The sequence below is a fragment of the Kogia breviceps genome, chromosome 10, assembly GCF_026419965.1.
Source record: "Kogia breviceps isolate mKogBre1 chromosome 10, mKogBre1 haplotype 1, whole genome shotgun sequence".
NCBI classification, from domain to species: Eukaryota; Metazoa; Chordata; class Mammalia; order Artiodactyla; family Physeteridae; genus Kogia; species Kogia breviceps.
This window is the reverse complement of record NC_081319.1, coordinates 105,677,807-105,695,404: the sequence shown is the minus strand read 5'-3', so window position 1 is coordinate 105,695,404 and position 17,598 is coordinate 105,677,807. Positions and strand designations below refer to the sequence as shown.

Here is a 17,598-nt window from a genome sequence, read left to right as displayed (position 1 = left end):
CATCTGTAAGGCCTCTCCAACGATACTGTCTTTTGCTCATTTTTCTAGTTGGATTTTTTGTTTTGCTGTCGGCTTTTGAATGTTCTTCGTACATTCTAGATACGAGTCGTTTGTCAGATGATGCCGTTTGCAAGTATTTTCTCCCAGTCGGTAGCTTGTCTTTCCCTTCTCTTCGCTGAGTATTTTGCAGAGAAAAACATTTACTTTTCGTGAAATTGATGTCGGCGCTGCTCGCCTGGCCGAGGCAGTGTTGGTCAGGTTTCTCCGCCGTAACCCGCGCCCTCCAGCTGTGAGAAGCGCAGCCCCCACCATCCGCCAGGCTATTGTTCAACTAGTAACACCTGGGACTTAAAATCGGCATCTGAAGCGGGGGGAGGGGGGCAGTCTTACGGGACTGAACACTTAAATTCTGAGCTCTGAGCAAACTCCAGGCAGTTAGTGATGGAACTGAGTTAAATTGTAGGACGCCCAGTCAGTGTCCCTGTAAATTAGAGAACTACCAGGTGTGGGAAAGCCCACACAACTGGTGTCAGAAGTGTGTTTAGTAGTGGTAGAGAGGAACACTGTATCTCTTTAATTATATAAGTTCATTTTTTTACTTATATTCCATCCATAACCAGGTGAGGAAAATGTTTACAACTGTTATAATTACAATAAAAATTTAGAAGTAACCATAACAACAACAACATAAAACCCAAACTGTGTGGGACTTAATATAAAACAATAAAACCTAGACAGAGACCTACAATAAAGGATTTGAACAAATAGAGACCCCTCTTGTCATTTTCCTGAGAAGACTAAATATTGTATATAGATTAATTTACTCACATAATTTTTATATGCGAATGTCTTACTAATCCCTCCAAAAAAAATAATCCCAAAGTTAAAAAAAATTATTTTCGGTATTGAAAAATTATTCTAAAGTTCACCTGGAAGAATAAAGATGAAAAAAACAGGTGGCTGAGGGAAACGTATCATTTTACAAATAATGTTGAGAATTGACTGTTTGTAAATAAATCAAATTATATTTTCTCCTGAATGTCAACAACACAAAAACAAGTTACAGATAGATTAAACAGTTAAATCCATTTAAAAAGTAAAAACACAGGAGAAAAAATAGGTGACTAATTGGTTTCTCAATGGGAAAGTAATTCTAAGACTGAAAGCAGAAAGCAGAGTCAAAATCACTAAGGAAAAACCTAGGTTTTACTACAGGAAAAAAAATTGTTCATTAATAAAACATCATAAGAAAATTTATGAAAAAGTTCTCCCCAATAGTAGAAGAAACGCAATAGGTGTGTATCCTTGTATAATATATAATGTTGCAGATGTTTTTAATTTATGTAAAAGGAATTGGATTATATGCCTCCTTCTACCTCTTTTTTCACTCATCATCTATCCACCAGACTGAACGTACACCTAGCCCGCACTTTAGTTTCCGACTCCTACGTAGTTATTCCAAAGCGCGCCCCACATTTTCATGATCTGTTCCCCTCTGACATGGGCGCTTAGGTGGCTTCCAGCTCCTTGTTCTACACATGAGGCCACAGTGAAGATCCCAGTCCATGTGCCTTCAGGGACTTGGCCATGACATCACTGGGCCACAGACCCAGAAGGGAGCCACCCAGATCCTGAGACAGACGCCCACTGAGGACACTGACAGATTACTTCTTATGTGGGTGTCTCAGCTCGTGTTCCAGAAGTGCTAGTCCCCTACTTTCTGGCTTTCACCAGGTTGTGTCCAACTTTCTGGCACCAATCATCCAACAATGCACCTAGAGCAGTCTCTCAAGGTATTTCATTTGTATTTCTCTGCCTACAAATGTACTGCCTTACTCTCTTTGATTTGTAGGAGTTCTTTGTATAAGCTGGTATCAATTCCATGTTGATTTTTTTAAATTTCGTAATTGTATTTCATTTTTTTTCTTCCAATTTTATTGGGATCTAATTGACATACAGCACTGTGTAAGTTTAAGGGGTACAACATCATGATTTGACTTAACATACATCGTGAAATGATTATCACAATGAGTTTAGTGGACATCCACGATCTCATATATTTTTCCTTGTGATGAGAACTCTTAGGATTTACCCTCTTAACAACTTTCATAGGTAACATACAGGAGGGTTCATGATATTTATCAGGTTGTACATCACACCAGCAGCACTTACTCATCTTATAACTGGAAGCCTCCAGTGACTGTGGAAGCCTCCACAACACCATGTGGCATTAGGGGAAGATACAGAGAGAAAGGGGGGGGGAGAGAGAAAACAGAACACACGTGGGTGAAAGAGGTGGCTTACCTGCCTCAGTAGATCTCTCTTGTTTGAAGGTGAATCACAGGAAAGAATGAAAAGGACAAGAATGGTTCAGAAAAGGAACTATTTTAAAACCTTGCATCCCGAGGAAAGTTTAAGTGCACCCTAAATGGAGGCAAACTTACCTCTAAAATTTACCCCCCCCCCAAAAGGATGCAGTTAAAAGCATTAAAAATCACAGGAAGGTAAAGCTGACACCGCCTGTAACGCGGATGAACCTTGAGGACACGGTGCTCAGTGAGATAAGCTGGTCACAAAAGGACAAATACTGTGTGATTCCACTTATGTTAGTATGTAGAGTGGTCACATCCAGAGACAGAAAGTCCAGGCTGGTTTCCAGGGGCTGGGGAAAGGGAAATGGGGAGTAAGGTTTTTTTTTTTTTAAAGTAAATGTATTTATTTACTTTTGGCTGCATTGGGTCTTCATTGCCGCACGCGGGCTTTCTCTAGTTGCGGCGAGCGGGGGCTCCTCTTTATTGTGGTGCACGGGCTTCTCATTGCAGTGGCTTCTGTTGTTGTGGAGCACGGGCTCTAGGCGCATGGGCTCGGTAGTTGTGGCTCGTGGGCTCAGTAGTTGTGGCTTGCGGGCTCAGTAGCTGTGGCTCGCGGGCTCTAGAGCGCAGGCTCAGTAGTTGTGGCGCATGGACTTAGTTGCTCTGCGGCATGTGGGATCTTCCCGGACCGGGGCTCGAACCCGTGTCCCCTGCACTGGCAGGCGGACTCTCAACCACTGCACCACCAGGGAAGTCCCGGGAGTTAGTTTTTAATGGGGACAGATTTTAAGTTTCGCAGGCTGGAAAGAGTTCTGGAGAGGTTGGAGGTGATGGTTGCACAGCAGCGTGAATGTACTTAATGTTACAGTGTCTCAAACTGTATGCTTAAAATGGTTAAGATGATAAATTTTGTTCTGTGTGTTTTACCACAATCTAAAAAAATAAAAAATAAATGAATCTGTGTATGATGATCCTTATCTCTGGGTGGAGTTTCCAGTAACTTTGTTTGGCTTATCTTCTAAATTCCCAAATTGGAACATATATTTCTTACCTGTCTTTAAAACTATGAGCTAAAAATATGTATCTGCATATAAAAAAGGATAAAATAATAGAGAAAAATAGCTTGTAGGTTTATGGGATTATAGATGATTGGTCTCTTCATTTCCCAAAATGTCCTCAAAAGCAAGGTGACTCATGGAAACAGGAGTGCATTGGTGAACTTCAATATTTGATCAAGTTGTAGCCCAGTCAAAACACCACCTCACTCTTATTAAGGCATAATGGAAATAAACATTAGCGCTGGACTTACAGTAACTTGTTAAGCTTATAATAACCAAGAGTAAACTGTAATAACTTTTTTTTAACATCTTTATTGGAGTATAATCGCTTTACAGTGGTGTGTTAGTTTCTGCTGTATAACAAAGTGAATCAGTTATACATATACACACATATGTTCCCATATCCCCTCCCTCTTGCATCTCCCTCCCACCCTCCCTATCCCACCCCTCTAGGCGGTCACAAAACACAGAGCTGATCTCCCTGTGCTACGTGGCTGTTTCTCACTAGCTACCCACCCTACGTTTGGTAGTGTATATATGTCCAAGTGTCCATCAACAGATGAATGGATAAAGAAGATGTGGCACGTATATACAATGGAATATTACTCAGCCATAAAAAGAAACGAAACTGAGTTATTTGTAGTGAGGTGGATGGACCTGGAATCTGTCATACAGAGTGAAGTAAGTCAGAAGGAGAAAAACAAATACCGAATTCTAACACATATATATGGAATCTAAGAAAAAAAAATGTCATGAAGAGCCTAGGGATAGGACGGGAATAAAACGCAAACCTACTAGAGCACGGCCTTGAGGATATGGGGAGGGGGAAGGGTAAGCTGGGACGAAGTGAGAGAGTGTAATAACTTTTGATTTAGTAACAGAGCTTCTTTCGGGGCTCCTTTTCCCCTTGGCCTGTTCTCCAGGGTACATAGGATGGGGGTCCTGCTGCTTCTTTCACCTGGGCGCATGCATCAGAGCTGCCAGGAGAGTGCCGGCGGCTGGCCCCAGTCAGCACCTCTAGAGGAAGCGCCCTCCCCAGGGCTGCAGATTCGAGCTTGGCTTTTGTCCTCCCTGCCAGGTGCCCCCGGAGGCCACCCCGCCCAGTTTCAGCCACGTTTGTCTCTTCGGGGTCCCCCAGATTCAAAGTAAAGTTTATCTTTTCCTTGTAGCCCCATTTTAGGTCGGACTGGCTCAAACCTACCCTGCAGGTTTGATGAAATATGCCCAGCTGATGACATGGGGATTGAAATGTAGTTTTTATGTGCAGAGAGCTGTATGTTCTTTATTCGTAGAACACTCTTGATGATGCTAATCCAGACACCAAAGTGAAGGCAAGCCAGCCACGCGTGGGTTTTATGTCATGCTTTGGGCTCTGGAAGCACACGGCAGGTTCATTGGTGACATCTCCCCGTAGCTAAAGCAGGGTCGCCCCAGTACCGCCCCCAGTGTGTGCTTATAGGGGTCCAAGAGATGAGCATGTATGGCGCCGGCACAGAGGAGTGCTGTATGGGGCAGGGGGTCTCCAGTCCACAGGTGTCCTGTTGCCCGGGGTCACCAGCCATGAGCCCAGGCGGCTAGGATTGGCTGCTTGTGAATGAACAGCTATATTAGCTTCCTGTCACAAATTACTGCAAACTTCCTGGCTGAAAACCACCAAAGTGTATTATCTTACAATCCTGGAGCTCAGACATTCAGAACAGCCTCCTTCTGGAGGCTCCAGGGCAGGAGAACCCATTTCCTTGCCTTTTCCGCCTTTTAGAGGCTGCTTGACGTACTCACGTCCCTCTGACCTTTCCTTCTGTCCCCACATCCCCTTCTCTGCCTCTGACCCTCCTGCTTCTCTCTCCTAAGGACTCCGCGAGTACATCAAGCCCCCCCGACAATGCAGGACCACCTCCCCCTCTCCAGATCCTTGACCTGTGACCACATCCGCAAAGGCCCTCTTGCCATGTAAGGTGATCCAGTCACAGGTTTGGGGGATGAGGACGTGGACATCTCTGAGGGGCCCTTATTCTGCTGACCACACCCAGTGTCCACTGGCAGGGGTGCTGACGGCCAGGTGACCACAGCACGGCACGCTCCAGACCTTCCCTCATGGTCCTCGGGATCACTGGCCTGCCTGTGTGATGGGCGAGCGGTGCTTTTGCCATCAGTTTCTGAAGAACGCCGGGTAGAGGGCACCACTCAGGAAACTTGCTTTCCCCGCCGCTGAGTCTCTCCTCTGCCCTGGCCGTGGGCTTCCTGGGAACAAAAGGAGACACGGCTGCCCAGATGGCCCCGAGGTGTGTGGCCGTCACGCGGGAAGAACCAGGGACATTTCTTCCCGTGATGCCACAGGGCTGATCTCTTCACACCTTCACACCAGCTCCCGAGAGCCAGTGGGGCCTGCAGGTGGCAGGAGGGGCTCCGCGGTGACGAAGAAAGGGCAGCCTTGGGTGGAAAACTGAGCTGTGGAGGACAGTGCACTTCCCCGTGTCACGGGAGAAATCAAGTCACAGGTTACCTTCTCTGGACCAGAACCTCCATGTATTACGTAGCAAAATTGCATCTCTGATAAGGAAGGTAAGACTACAATTCTGTCTCACAAAAAGGCCAAGGATTTCAACCTTGTTTTATTTTAAACTTTGGCGAAAAGTGTACTTAAAACTGAAATGCAGCTGTCTAAGTGAACTGTTTGAAAAATGGGTCATTTTGTGTGTGTGATTATGCATAGCGAAAGAAGAACACAACACAAGCGGACCTTACATCTTCTGGAATTATTCAGGGGGAATATATTTCATTGCTCTGAAAGGTTATGTGACCTTATGTGCAAAGGAAGTAGTGGATCATACTTTAGGGAAGTGGTCCTTGGCGTCTTTCTGTTTCAGGTTTCTTTGACGATGTGGTGAAAGTGTCCTGGAACATTGCCGTCTGTACAACGTTAATATATTTAACATATGATCGATATGATATAGATAATTAATATCTAATATAATTAATAATAACAATAATATCAGGAGTGTGTGCACTCTCCCCGGAAGTGCATCCATGGATCCCAAGTGGGGTTCCTTCCGGCTCGCTGGAGGACATAGTCTCTGGGCTGGTGTCGGATCCGGGAGTGTGGGATACAGGGACAACCTGAATTCTCATTCTGACTTGACACATAATCACAGTTGGGTCTGGGGAACTTCTGTAAAATTGCTGGTGAAACATTTTTATTTTTATTCATGCTCTTTCCTGTATCCCCTGGGCCACGGTAGATTCAATCCCAAAGACTTCTTTTTCTCTCTCTCTGTCTCCTGCTATCAAGCTTTCCTGGCCTGAATAAGTCTGCTACACAGGGTCTCAGCTGGGGGCCACCGTCGTCCCCCCACCCCCAAAGGCTAGTGGCAATCTCTGGAGGCATTTTCGGTTGTCATAATTCAGGGAGGTGCAAGTGGCATCTAGTGGGCAGATGCTAAACGGCCTGGTCTCGCAGAGGCAGCAGTGAGTGGTGGTGTGAAGCGACATCTTGATTCCCTGCCCAGGAATTGAACCAGGGGAGCCTGGATGAAAACCGGAATCCGAGCCACCACCCCTGGCTCCTGCCCCCAGTGAAAAAGGCGTTTCTGACGGAGGCAAAAACTGCAAAAACGGGTACAGAGTTTATGATTAGAGACATAGCACAACAGGTGGGAGAGCACACAGAGAAACAGTTTGTTTCGTTCAGACAGAAGCAGGGCAGAGATGCACACCCGGAGAGAAAGGGTGTGGGCGTCCCGCCTAGTGAGGAGGAGCCCAGGAAAGAGGCGGTGAAGTCATTCACATAGGGCACTTCTTCCGGGTCTCTGTTCACCTCTGGCCAGTTACCTGGTTTCTTTTTCCACACCTGCCCTGCCCTGGGACCCTCCCCAGCATATGCGTGCCCAACTTCTTTCCAAGATGGGAGTTGAGCCCAGAGGCCTATGGGACGGCCTTAGCATCACCTGTTCTGGGGTGGTGCGCCCTCCTTTTTGAGCCCCAAGGAGCCTTTCTGTGCATGTGCGGCATCTCCCTTGCCCCAAGGATGGGAAATATGTGACCTGTGGATCTATGACTCAGGCAAGGCTTAGCCCCTCTCTGCTCCTGCAGGAGACAAAGCCTGGCTATCTACCCTGTTTCTGTTGTTACTTCCATTTCGGAGAGCAAACAGGGGGCTGATTGTAAATGTCTAAGCCGGAGCCCATCTATCTCCTGCCTCAGGAAATGCAAACAGATGGCTAGTTGTAAGTGTCCGTCCTGAACCCACTTTTTCCCGCCCCATGAAATGTAAACGGGAGGCCAGTGATAAATGCCTAGCTTGGGGCCCATCTATCTCCTGCCTCTGTCTACAGTGCACAGGGCGGCCCCTTCGAGGAACGGTCATCCGGCTCCAAATGTCAATAGTGCTGCTGTTGAGAAACGCTGAGCTGGACAATTAAATCAACCCCCTTTTCACGTAGGAACCCACCAAACCTTCAGTACGGGGGTCTGTTTGGAGGTTGCTCTTTGGGGATAAGTGGGCGATGCTCCGAGCCGGCGGTGGTATTTTCTGTTAACAGAGGTGGAGAAGGTCACCAAGGCCCCCATCGTTTCTCCATGAACTTAACAAACGCAACACGCAGTGTTTTCTTAGAACTGCCGACTGGCTCTGCGGAGCAAATACATGGAGTTATGTCAGGAAGCTGTGTTCACGCATTCCTGAGAAGGAAAACAAGAGAAGAGAAGAGAATGAAGTAATACTCTACTGCCTTAAACATGTACTTAGAGATACACATCTGCAACTACAATTTGGAATTTTAATATTGTTTCTGAACTATGTCTTCTCTCTCTCTTTTTATTGTTCCTGTCTCCCTGGTGTCAATCCCAATATGTCCACCCTCCTGCACCCAAACCTGCATCTCCCCCTTGACTCCCTGTCCCCCACCGTGCTGTAGGAGGGCCACCCTGGGTCCCCCCCAGTCTTACCTCAGTTGCTGGGCAGGTTCCCCGCCAAGATGTCTTAAATGTGCCCCCTTCTGAGCTGCACTGCTACTGCCTGGCTTCAGAGTCTCACTGTATCTTCTCCACGATCATCTGAACTGCTTCTTAGTTGGTCTCTCCAAGTCCAGCCTGGCCCTCTCCTGTGTCTCAGAAATCCACACTCTGACAGAACAGTCTTTGTAAATAAAAATCTCTTCATGAAACTGAAGCTTTAAATCTGCACAGCTTCTATGAAATTCCTTAGTCCAGAAAAGCCCCTCCATAAGGCAATACTTGAAGTCACAACAGTTTTGCCGTGGCGTACACGGGGTGGTGCTGTTGTGAGATTAGCGAGCCGATGGGGGGCTCCCGGCCCTCTGACTGGTCAGCACTGCCAAGCATTCTTCTGCGGGACTCAGACCCCTCCTTGCTCATGGCTCTTGGTGCCACCCCGTGGAGGTCACCTGCTCTGGGCCTGATCTCACTGGGGCTGATGCCGGACCCTTTGGTTGGCTGGGTCTTCCCGGCCAAGCACTGGTGATCCCAGGAATCTCCTGGCGAATTGATGTTTCATTGCTCAACACCAGCCCGATCTTTCTTTCAATGTTGAGGAACATCGGGACACGGGGAACCACCCGCCACCTTCTCGGTCACATGGCTCCTCCTCCCCTCCACCTCCTCTTTCTTCTACGGAAGCTAAACTATTTGGAAGCGGGAGCTGCGCCGAGGAGGGCGGCCGACCGCCACGCGCTTTACATCGGAAACCAAGGAATCGCGGGGCACTTATCTCTCGGTTTCGGTGTATTGGGTGCCCTTCCTGATGTGCCCTCCCCAAGCCCCTCCTTGAGAGGCATCCACCCGAAACCTCCGGGCCATTCGCAGAGGACCTTCCTTGCTGCCTGTTCTCTTAGGTTACCGGGAAGCGCTCCCTTTCCCACTGGAGAGCTATGGCGCTTTTTGATAATCACATCCTCCCCCCCCCCAGTCCCCTCTGTCATTTAACAAATACGTTTCAGACACTGTGGTTGATGCTGTGGACACCAAAGCGAGTCAAGGAGAGTTAGGCTGTCCTCAGGTGGGCCGTCTAGTGCGGAAGACAGAAGATCCTCCAGAAAAGTCCCTCTGGAGTTAAGTGTCTGGCGGGGATTTTCTTGGGGTGTCTGGGTGTGGCTGCCGCCATCTGATTTCTCGTAACATCTATAGACACAGCACCTCCGAGCGTGCCTCTCATCCGACTGAGAGCCACCTCGGGTCACAGGTCACGTCCCCAGCTGGGTGCCCAGCGCCGGGCACATGGGAGGGGCCGAGACTCCTCTGCTAATTGAGTTAATGAGTCTTCATTATGACCCGACGCAGCCCGACTTGGGGAAGCGCTCATGGAAGAAACGTGTTAAGAGGGGAAAAAAGGTCTTCAAGGTTACGGAAACCTTTGTGCGTGGCGCGTGCTTCATAGGCTGCTGAGAAATCCTGTCCGAGTGCCCGCAGAGCTGTGATTTGCTAACAGTACCTGTAAACGACACAGGAAAGGCTGCCGGTGTGACATGTCAGCCTCACTGGACGTTACAAGGGAAGGAGGGACTGACCTTGGCTGTGGTCTCCTGGGGGCTGGTGCTGTGACCCAGTTACCGAGGCCTGTTTGTGTGCGCTTGCCAGATTTCCAGGCCAGCAACACAATTCTGTTATTTCTCTTGGGCCTGTCAGATCATGAAACAGGTACTTTGAAAAACACTTAAACCTCCTCCCTTCTGGACAGTGCTGGAAAATTCCCGAAAAATGCTTCCTTTGAGGGGCCTTGTTTTTCCCTTATCTGGCAGGATCCTTACCATTCGACCGGATAGGGAAATACTTTTCAGGTACAATCATACTTTCTTAAAATAATAAGACGGGGAAGATTTTTTTTTTTTTTTTGACGGGGAAGATTTTGACAGGAAAAATAAATAGCATTTCAAAATCTCTCCACTGTTAATCTATCGCTGAAAGGACTTCACGTCCCCTATGTATCTTTTATTGGGAGGAGAAGGAGAAAAAACGAAAAGCATTTTCATATTGAGAGCTCTGTTTTTCTGTCCTTGGTTAAATCCATCTTCTGTCCCTGGGGACATTATCTGGATGGGAGGGAAGGTTCCTCGGGTCTTGGCGCACAGAGGCTGCCCGCATCCGTGTCGGAGGAGAGGAAAGGCCGAGAGCTGAGAGGAGGGAGGAAACTTGCAGGAGGGGCTGCAGGCTCCAGGGCAAACTGGCTCCGCAAAACCAGAGCAGGTGGGAGTGTGGGCCGGGGCGGATGCCCGATCCGTGCTTGCTGGCTCCGGGTGTAAATGAGCTCTCACCACGGCTGACCTGAGGTTTTACCACATGTTTAACAGCTGGCTTGCAGGAGCCAGGCCCAGCTCATCACTGCACAGGAGGCTGCAGCGGGCGGGCCTGCCGATTCCCCTGCCTCCCCTCCTGGGATCGGAGGCAGTCCCCTTATGGGAGCGCGGATGAGATCTGCCATGGCTGTTTAGGAGAGGCTGGGACTAGAGCTAGAGTTGTCACTGCGAGAAGCACTCACCTGCACTCCAGGTGGCAGGAGACGCCCACAAGGAAGGTCCCCTGGGATTGGCCTGGGAGGTCTGGGGGGCAGGGGAGGGGGTGTCTCAAGGAGGGGACTGGGGAGAGCGCAGTGCAGGGAAGGAGCCTCGAAATGCAAGTAGAAGCCCCCTCTCCTTTCTTCCTTCCTCGTGGACGCGTAGAACACGGCAGGGCTCCCCGACGCTGGACGCTAACTCGCGGGCAGGCGGTTAGTTGGTGTGTGCGGGCAGACAGGGACGCCAGAAGCTGCACCCCGTCCTTACTGTTCCGGGGCTCCCCGACGCCCTCCTCTTCCTCAGTCAGAGTCCTGAGCTGTGACCTTCGTCTGTCCTCTGTCAGACCATCCTCTGACTCACAGTAATGCGTATGACACGAATATAAATACAGCAATTGGCTATGAGAACTCTTGAAATTAAAAAAACATTTTAAATGAGTTTAGGGCAAATCGTTCTTTTTCAAATCTCTGCTTGTCTCGGGTGTTTTCTAGCTGTTTCACTCTTGCGTCCGTAGGACAGGGAAAAACCCAGAACTGGGGAAGAGTCTTGCTGTATTGACACAAAGAAAAAGAAGTCTGTGGGTTGTCTTGAACCAGAACTCAGTGCCTAAGCGCTCCGCGGCCCGGGGAGGAGGCGGGCGGCGAGCGTAATAGGTAGGTGTGTGCGTAGGCTTACCTAACGTTCGCGTTTCCTTCCCAGATTAAAGCTGGAGGAGAGTTATGCCTTGGAGTCTTTGTGGGGTTTTTGTGTTTTGTTTTGTTTTTGCGGTCCGCGGGCCTCTCACCGCTGCGGCCTCTCCCGGTGCGGAGCACAGGCTCCGGACGCGCAGGCTCAGCGGCCACGGCTCACGGGCCCAGCCGCTCCGCGGCACGTGGGATCCTCCCGGACCGGGGCTCGAACCCGCGTCCCCTGCATCGGCAGGCGGACTCTCAACCGCTGCGCCGCCAGGGAAGCCCTACCTTCCTTTTCTTAAGGCTGAGTGAGTTTCCACTGTATGTGTAGACTACATTTTGTTTACCCATTCATCGTTTGAAGGACACATGGGTGGCTTCCACCTCTTGGCTGTTGCGACTAACGCTGCTATGAACACGGGTGCACAGATATCTCTTTAAGACCCTGCTTTTACTTCTTCTGGGTACATACCCAGAAGTGGAATTGTGACTCACAGGGTACTTCTGTGTTTAATTTTTTGAGGAACTTCCAAACCGTTATAGATTCATTTTCATAAGCAGATGATTCATCGTCTGGTCTTTCTTCCAGTTTCCCAGTGGACAGCAAGGCGCTTGGCACTGCAGTTTTGGAGCTGCTCCTTTAAGCCTGGGGAGGGCCTTCTGCATCTCTGGGGGCAGCATGGGAGGAAAGCAGAGCTGGACGGGTACGACTTGGGGGGCTGGGGCACAACTGTTTCAACCAGAGCATCTCCGCTGTTCAATGTTTTATTTTATGCTTCCTCCTAAAATAGTTTGAGAGGGAGTGTCTCACATTAGAAAAATAAAGTGTAGAGGCCACTCTCTAAATACATAACCGCAGCGCAAACCAGTGCAAATTGTTTTAAGTTTTGCAACAGTGTGTGTAAATGTCAACCAAGAGAGCACAATGGCGGCACTGTCTGCGCGGCTGTGCCCGCCGGCACGCGGTCAGTTCCTGGGCGCCCTCGGGTCACTGAGCCTCTCTGGAGCCCCTGGCTGCTCAGGGTGAGCGGGGCCTGTACCGGGTTGGGGAGAGGGTGCTGCAGCACCTGGAAGGCTGGCCTGAGGGCCCGGGGGACTCCCACCCCACCTTACACTGGAAGACGCTTCCGGAAATAAAGGGCTGGGCCCGGAGAGGCAGAGTCAAATGGGAAGCACCGGGCCCACCAGCTGTGTGACAGCAGCTAAAGAGACCCAAGGAGGGAGAGGATTCAGTAAAATAGAGATGACAGAGACACAAGCAGAATGTGCATTGACCTACCTGAGCGTGAGCGCCTTGCCACCTGGATGAGGCGGGCACAGACCTGGGCCGGTGTGCGCGTGCGCGCCTGCGTGTGCGCATGCGTGAGACCGTCCTGTCCGACGGGTGAAGGGCTGAGCTGCAGGATCCCGTCCATCTCAGTTGCACGTTGTAACTGCTGTCCGTCCCTCGCGGTTGGCCACGTCTGGTCTCTCCTTGCCTTTCTCTTCCTTCATCTCACGTCCTCGCCTCCATCCTTTCCAGCATCCGGGTGCTGTGGTCAGTCAGTAGCGGGGACGACACACAGGCGTGCACACACGCGCGCGCACACACACGCACACACGCACACAAGTATGCCTCTGGGGTGCGTCCAGGTCACACGAATGTCAGCAGGGCTGGAGGAGGTGACACAATGACTCTCTTCCCCCCCTCACCCCGTCCCATTTGTACAGTAAAGCTTTCGAGAGGGTTGGAAGTGTAAACAACACGAGCTGCCCCAAGAAATCTGAAAAGGCGTTCATTTCAATAGAGCAGGAAGCGGGACCCGTGGGTGGCAGGCCAGAGCGCTGCCACGTCATAAACACGCTGTGCCACTAAAGAGAACTGGTATCGTTTGCAGCGACACAGATGGACGCAGAGATGATCACACTAAGTGACGTAAGTCTGACACAGAAAATCAATATCCTATGCTATCACTTGAGGAGTGGAATACTTCCTGCCATGTCAGTAAACGAGGAATGTCACAGTCATCAGCAAATGCAGCCACCCCAGGCGGTGAGCTGGCGGGTCCTGAGGTTGTGAAAACATGGGATCCTGGCCCCAGACAGCTGAGGTGCAGATCCAAGGAATGATTTCAGTGAGCCCAGACACTTGCATCTTTCCATACGTGGCAAAGCGCTACATTCCTTTCCTTGGGAGAGCTGGTTTTCTTTAATTTACAATAATATTCTGATGTTCAGAGTACCTGCCCTTCGTTGCAAAACGTCTGTATAACCTGACTCCCCCTCCCTCCCGCCACTGCCTCTTCGGAACAGTTCTCCCAGGGTTACTTGAGATGCTGCGTCCCGGGCTTAAGTCCTAAACATTTCCGCCCAATAAAACACAACTCTCAACTTTTAGGTTGTGCGTAGTTTTTCAGTGGAATCTTACATGTGGAATCTAAAAGAGGACACACACTTAGTTACAAAAGAAAAACAGACTCACAGACATAGAATACAAACTTATGGGGAAGTTTGAATAAAGAGCACACACAGAACTCTCCTTATATGTTTAAGGGGAAGAAAATGAAAACGAGATGCCGTAGATCCTGACCTGGAGCTCAGACCCCAGGTGAGGCCAGGTAGGTGAGTACAAGCTGCCAGGGAGCCAGGCCTCTGTGTCTTCTGGCCTGCGATGGCCAGAAGGGAGTCTGCATGGTTTCCTGCAACAGATGTGCTGACGCCAGTGCGGCCCCTTGATCCTGTCACCTGGAAGGCCAGGCCGAGTTTAAACCAAGATGGAGGTGAGCACCTTGGAGTTTTAGGAAGAGCAGCTGGGGCCTGTCTGCAGACCAGTGCTGGGGCCTAGGGACCGCGGGCGGCAGGGAGAAGGGTGCAGACAAAGAACAGAGAGCTTGCTCGCCACCAAGTCCACAAGGGTTAAATCGTCAGACACTGCACCCCGGCCGACCCACCACCGTGCACCTGAGAGGGGCTCAGGAGGAAAACGGACTGGGCACGCTGTGCATTGCAAAACTGGCCCCCTAGATAGACACATACCTCAGGAAGAACTGTAGTGACCCCGGATTCCTGCATCTTCCCACACAGAGAAAAGCACTAAAATCACTAGCTCGAGATATCTGTTCTTCATGACTTGCTCATCTTTCACCAAGATGTATGCTTGCTGCATGCATTCCCTGTAGTCAAAAATTGTTTAGAGAACATCTCCTCCCCTCCCTCTTCAGACAAATTCCCTCGAAGCTTCTGAGAGGCGGTCTCCCAAGCTACAGTCCTCAGCAAGGTCCCTGAATGGAACTAAACACTAATAACCGACTATCAGAAAGAGAAAGTAAGAAAACAGTCCCATTTACAATTGCATTAAAAAGAATAAAACACCTAGGAATAAATGTCACCAAAGAGGTGAAAAGACCTGTCCACTGAAAACTATAACTGATGAAAGAAACTGAAGAAGACACATAAATGAAAACCCATTCCACGCTCATGGACTGGAAGAATTAATATTGCTAAAATGTCCACACTACCCACAGCAATCTAGAGATTCGATGCAATCCCTATCAAAATCCCAATGGCACTTTTTCCCGGAAAAAGAACAAACAATCCTAAATTTGTAAGGAACCACAAAAGACACTGAATAGCCAAACAAACCCTGAGAAAGAGCAGAGCCAGTCATCACACTTTCTGATTTCAAGCTATATTACAAAGCTCTGGTAATCAAAACTGTATAACATTGGCATAAAAGCAGACACATAGATCAATGGACAGAATAGAGAGCCCAGGAATAAACCCACACATATATGGTTCCCTTACAACAAAGGAGCCAAGGATATACAATACGGAAAGGATAGTCTCTTTAATCAATGGTGTTGGGGAAACTGAACCACTACCTTACACCACACCCAGAAATTAACTTAAAATGGATTAAAGGCTTGAACCTAAGACCTGAAATTGTAAAACTCCTAGAAGAAAACATAGGTGGTAAGCTCCTTGACGTTGGTCTTGGCAATGATATTTTGGAACTGACACCAAAAGCAACAAAAGCCAAAAATAAACAAGTGGGACTACATCAAACTAAAATGTTCCCATACAGCAAAAGAAACCACCAGCAAAATGAAAAGACAACCTATGGAATGGAAGAAAAATATTTGAAAATCACATATTTCATAAGGGGTTAATATTCAAAATGTATGAAGAACTTACACAACTCAACTGCAAAAAAAAAATACAAACAGTCTGATTAAGAAGTGGGCAGAGGATCTCAATAGACATTTTTCCAAAGAAGACATACAGATGGTCAATAGGTACATGGAAAGGTGCTCAGCATCACGAATCATCAGGGAATGCAAATCAAAACCACAGTGAGATCGCACCTCACACCTTTAGAATGGCTATTATCAAAAAGACAAGAAATAACATGTATTGGCAAGGATATAGGGAAAAGGGAATCACTGTGCACTGTTGGTGGGAATGTAAGTTGGTGCAGCCACTATAGAAAACAGTATGGAGGTTCCTCAAAAAAATTAAAAATAGAACTACCATATCACCCGGCAATTCCACTTCTAGGTATTTATCTGAAGGAAAGGAAATTACTGCCTCAAAAAGATATCTGCACCCCTATCTTCACTGCAGCATTTTTTAAAATAGCCAAGACATGGAAACAAGATGGATGAATGGATAAAGACAGTGTGGTATATATTAGACAAGACTATCACTCAGCCACAAAAAGAAGGAAATCCTGCTATTTGTGACGACAGACTTTGAGAGCATGACGCTAAGTGAAGTAAATTAGACAGAGAAAGACAAATACTGTATGATCTCACTTACATGTGGAATCTAAAGTAACAAAAACAAAGAAAGAACACCAAGCTCCCGGATACACAGACAGATCGGTGGTTACCGGAAGTGGGGAAGGGGTGCAGCAAAGTGGGTGAATGGGGTTTAAAAGTACATCTCTCAATGGCCATCATCAAAAAGTCTATAAGGAATAAGTGCTGGAGAGGGTGTGGAGAAAAGGGAACCCTCCTGCCCTGTTGGGGGGAATGGGAATTGGGCTAGCCACTACGGAGAACAGCGTGAAGTTTCCTCAAAAAGCTGTTTAGATCTTTTCGCAGCTTTTCTGCTCACTCAGGACCCAAGAGGATTTGGGATCACTGCTCGCGATGGTCCCAACAGCCAGATCCTCGGTCCTGCCACCGTGGACAGGCCTTTAGAAACGCCAGCGAGGAGGGAAGTCCAGCTGGGCACAGACCCAGAGCCCTCTGCAGGTGCACCCAAACCCCCGCTCCTGTGCCCACCCTGCCCGGGACTCCCCATCCCCTCCCTGTTCCCCGTCCCCACCTGGCAGGGATGCCCTAGGCAAGTCCTGGGGCGCCGGCCCCGTGCTGCCCACTAGTCAGTGTGAGATTAGAGTCATCTTGTGCACAAGCCCCCCTCCTCCATCCCCTTCCACCCAGGCTCTGGTGTCCAGCCACTGCCTACAGGCCCTGGGCCTCCACGAGTCCCCTGCCTGGACCCCTCTGTGACTGTGGTCCTGTGGCCCCTCTGAAAGAAGGCCAGGTTTGGAGTTGTCAGTACTGGCCTGAGACCTTGGTTCTACCTCTCTGCCAGCTTCAAGAATTTGTTCAAGTTACTTGAGCCCACCCCCTGGACCTCAGAACCCCCCGGGCTTACTCCTTGCTGAGGATTAAGTAAAATCATCAATGCAGAGCAGGTGCTCAGTAAACATTTGTAAAGGGGTGAGACCAACTGTTTCCCAGACTTAAATCCTGGGAGGATTTCATTTTGTAAGTCCTTACAAGAAACATTGCACAACGTAATGGAACTGTCTTCTGGTGGAATTTCATAAAAGCTGTGCGAGCATTATTCAGGTGGCTGTGCCTTTTACTAAAATCATACGTTGGGGGATAACTTTTCAAAGGCCACTTGACCGACAGGCGAAGTGGAACAACTCAGTGGGACCCACGAGTCCCTTCGAGCAGCATCTCATGGTTTATCCCACGTGTGTTAGGACTTCACCTGGCAGAGGTCTACCCGTATTATAGGTCTGCGACAGACGGGACCACTGCGTTCGTTTTCACAG

The 17,598-nt window shown here is 48.9% G+C and overlaps 1 protein-coding gene and 1 long non-coding RNA gene across 3 annotated transcripts in view; one reads left to right on the top strand and one right to left on the bottom strand.

The window, feature by feature from the left end:
* Window positions 1-17,598, top strand: part of WRNIP1 (WRN helicase interacting protein 1) — a 101,582-nt gene that overhangs the window by 54,020 nt on the left and 29,964 nt on the right. The window lies entirely within an intron of this gene.
* On the bottom strand, window positions 3,915-9,262 carry LOC136794936 (uncharacterized). Its single transcript, XR_010842402.1, has 3 exons — window positions 8,315-9,262; window positions 7,823-8,047; window positions 3,915-5,611 (listed from the first exon to the last, which is right to left on the bottom strand). It is a non-coding gene; the product is annotated as an uncharacterized lncRNA (long non-coding RNA).